We start from the raw sequence: 418 nt of genomic DNA, 5'->3' as shown, positions 1-418 counted from the left end.
CAGAAGTCTCTCGTTAGCATCTTGCATGCTAGTTGTCGCTAAGTGACGCGTGCGCGACTCAAATTGGGGCGTGACTAGCGTCAGGTGCGGCGATGCTTCTGTTGCCTCTGACGTCTGTTTCAGAGAATCAGAGAGCAGCGCAAAAGTAAGGGGACCAGATTTCTCCGACAAATTCCGGGGACATTTTCAGCTCAGAAGCGCATTTACCTCCAAAACACGTGATGTTTTTTTATTTTTTGTAAAACTTAAAACCGGGACACTAGACCAGGAGCTGGTCTCATTAGGGGGCTGAGCGACAGCAACGGCTCATTGAGTATCGGATACAATAAAAACTATTGTTAAAGGACATATTTTCCTTTAACATCGATCCAGTATTAAACGAGATCGGCAGCAGAGAAACAAGCTACAATGGAAGTTA

Source organism: Etheostoma spectabile, chromosome 1 (genome assembly GCF_008692095.1).
Source record: "Etheostoma spectabile isolate EspeVRDwgs_2016 chromosome 1, UIUC_Espe_1.0, whole genome shotgun sequence".
Classification (NCBI taxonomy): domain Eukaryota; kingdom Metazoa; phylum Chordata; class Actinopteri; order Perciformes; family Percidae; genus Etheostoma; species Etheostoma spectabile.
This window is presented reverse-complemented; position numbering follows the sequence as displayed.